Genomic DNA, 3,320 nt, shown 5'->3' with positions numbered 1-3,320 from the left:
GGAAAAAAACCAATGAATTGTTTTTAGAGGAGAAAAAAATGAGGATGAGACAGTAACAAGAGAAAAACAAAGACACAAGCCTTTTCCTCTCTGCTTTATTTTGTAAAATTTAGACCCTATAAAAATAGAATAGTATATTGACTAATCCCTGTCATGTGGCATTGATCATTTTTAGCTCCGGACTGGCTTTGTTTGATTAATACCACTATCTGCTCCTTCTCTCTTCAGATTATTTTGAAAACTTCCAGAAATTTCATCTATAAAGATTTCTCTTATGTGTAGAAAATTTTTTAACTATAATGTTATCGCATGTCAAAAATTCACCCTGAAGTCCCATAAAATATCTAAGCAGTGTTCAAAATTTCCTTTGTTATGTAAGGGTTTAAGCAGGGAAGGGTCTATTCATATAGACAATGTCAAAGGATCTCTTCAGATACTGAGTAGAGAATGGGCTGTAGAAGAAAAAAAAAAGTTCAGAAAATCAGTTAGGAATGTGCTGCTTTCTCTAGCCATAAATGATGGTTACTTAGGTCAGGGTACTTCATGGGAGATAAGAGAAAAGGGCAATGCTTGATGGGTTTTGGAGATAAGTGAAACAGATTTGTTGAATGGATTGGATGTGCCTATGAGAGAAAAAGAGGAAAGGAGTGTAACTGCTAAATTTTGGGCCTGAGCAACTGACTGATTCTTATGCTGTATTAATTATCTGGTACTGTATAACACATGACCACAAAGCATAATCATTTATGATCTGTTATGGTTTCTGTGGGTCAGAAACTCAGATAGGCCACAGCTGAGGTGGCATATCAAAGCCTCAGCTGGGAGGATACAAGGCTGGGGACTGGAATCATCTGGAGGGCCATTCAACTCTATGTCTGATGGATAATCATGGCTTAGCCAGTACCTATAGCTGGAGTACATCCATATGTCCTCTTGATGTGTCTCAGCTTTTTCACAACATGGTAAATGGTTTCCAAAAGTGAACATCCTGAAAGAGAGGGAGAGAGTCAAAGAAAGCACATGTGCCAAGCAGAGGAAGACTGTCCTTTCTAGGTGCTATACACTAAATGGGGATGGCTTGGGGAATGGAGTTCTGGTGATAACAAGGTCTATTTTAACAGAGCAGAAATGTGGAATAGACAGGTAGATGTGAGAATCTGTAGCACCCAAGAAATGTCAAGTTAGAAATAAAGATTTATATCAAGGGGTCATCAATTTATGGATGATATTTTAAAATTATGAGATTGAATTAAATGAATATTCTATCTATCTATCCATCTATTTGTATATTAGGAAGGAGACAGAAAAGAGGGCTAGAGGTCTGATAGAGGATGACAACTTATGAAACAAGAAGGGGATCAGATGAGTAAGATATCCTGGAAGCTTAGGGAAGAAGAGTTTCAAGAAAAAGACAGAATCACTTTCAAAAAACACCTGCTATACACCAGGATTTTAATAAACACACCTACTCTTAGGCACTTCATGGACAGTGTGAGCTATTCATACAGGGTCTCTTTCCTCAACAGAAAATTAGAATATTATTAAACAATTAAATAAGCATTAAGAGTAAAGTGTATTAAATGCTAGCATGGGGAAATGGGGAAATACAGGATACTCTGCAAATATGTAATGGAGCATTCAATGTGGATTAGGGGAGATCAAGGAAAACCTTCCAGGGAGAAGCAAAATTCAAGCTGAGACCTGACAGATAAGTGAAAGAGCCAAGTCAGAGATGGAGAGAAGTTATCCAAGCAGAAATAACAGCATGTGCAGGGTGTGGAGGTGTGATGGAGAGTGAAGCCTTTGCTCTCTGGAGTGAAGTAACTGGAGTAACTGGAGATGCTGAAGGTACTGAAGAACTTACAAAATGAAGACAGGAAGAGAGACAGGGTTTTGGGTTGAGAAAAGGTTTAGCCACTGTCCACAGTGCAACAGAAAGCCTTTGAGGAGTGTGAAGGGAGTTTGAAGGAAGCAATCCCATTAGTTTTCTTGTCAGGAGGGTTGCTGTGACCACAGCAAGAAGAATGAATTGGAAGGGGGAAGAAAACTAGTGAGACTTCGCTGGAAAGTCAGGTGAGAAATGACCCCAGCAATTCCAATAGTTCCACTCTGCCAGTCAATCTATAATTTACTAATCGGTTCCACTCATGTCCTCACTGCCCAACCTTTTGGATCCCAGGATACATCAATAAAAGCATTTCCTTGCTTATACACTCAATGCCTTCTGTGTCTTTCCCTCTGGTGAATACACCAGCCAAACCCAACTGTGGTTACCTACTTGATACATGCACTTAAGAAGTGGCATATGCCAAGAAAAAAATACATGACCATGCTGACAGCTTTCACTTCAATTTCACAGACTCCTGCAGATCTTAGGTGCCATTTTTTGCTACTTCCTGAGTCCCTTACTTTCCTGCTGTCCTAGATAAATATTCCATACCTTCTGTCTGTAAGTCCTCTTCCACATTCTCACTCTTGCTACTAACTTTGTTTCCCATTCTACAGAGAAAACAGAAATTACCCAAAGATAGCTTGTATGCTGTGCTGTTTTAAGGACCTTGAAGGTGTTATGTATGCTAAAAAAAAAAAAAAAGCCAGACATAAAAAACAAATATTACATGAATGATTCCACTTATATGAGGTATGTAAGTCACCAAAACCCATATAAATAGAAAACAGAATGGTTCTGGGGGGAGGAGGAAATGGAAAATTGTCCAATGAGTGTAGAGTTTCAGTTTTGTAAGATGAAAAAGTTACTGATATCTGTTGCGTTGTAATGTGATATACATAACATACTGAAATGTACACTCTGAAATTATTAAAATGAATTATGTGCTTAAAAATTATTTTTTGGGGGGGACCTGGGGATGTGGCTCAAGCAGTAGCGCGTTCGCCTAGCATGCGTGTGGCCTGGGTTCGATCCTCAGCACCACATACAAACAAAGATGTTGTGTCCGCCAAAAACTAAAAAATAAATAAGTAAATATTAAAATTCTCTCTATCTCTTTAAAAAAAAATTATATTTTGGGGGGTGCTGGGAATTGAACCCAGGGCCTTGTACAGGCTAGGCAAGTGCTTTACCACTGAGCCCCAGTCTGATTCTAATATAATTAATTTTATGTATTGTTGTTTTTAACCATAATTAAAACAACAACAAAAACCCAAACAGCTTTATGTCTCTAGCCTGGTCTGCTCTCAGCTAGGTGCACTACATCCACCCTGGGTCTTCAGTTCCTGCTGCTGCCATGTTTCCCATGTGGCAGTGGGGATCTAGGTCAACACAGGCCTTCGCTTTGCCAGAGTGGATGCTGCTTAGGGCC

The sequence above is a fragment of the Urocitellus parryii genome, chromosome 5, assembly GCF_045843805.1.
Source record: "Urocitellus parryii isolate mUroPar1 chromosome 5, mUroPar1.hap1, whole genome shotgun sequence".
NCBI classification, from domain to species: Eukaryota; Metazoa; Chordata; class Mammalia; order Rodentia; family Sciuridae; genus Urocitellus; species Urocitellus parryii.
The sequence above is the reverse complement of the archived record's forward strand: the minus strand, read 5'-3'. Positions refer to the sequence as shown.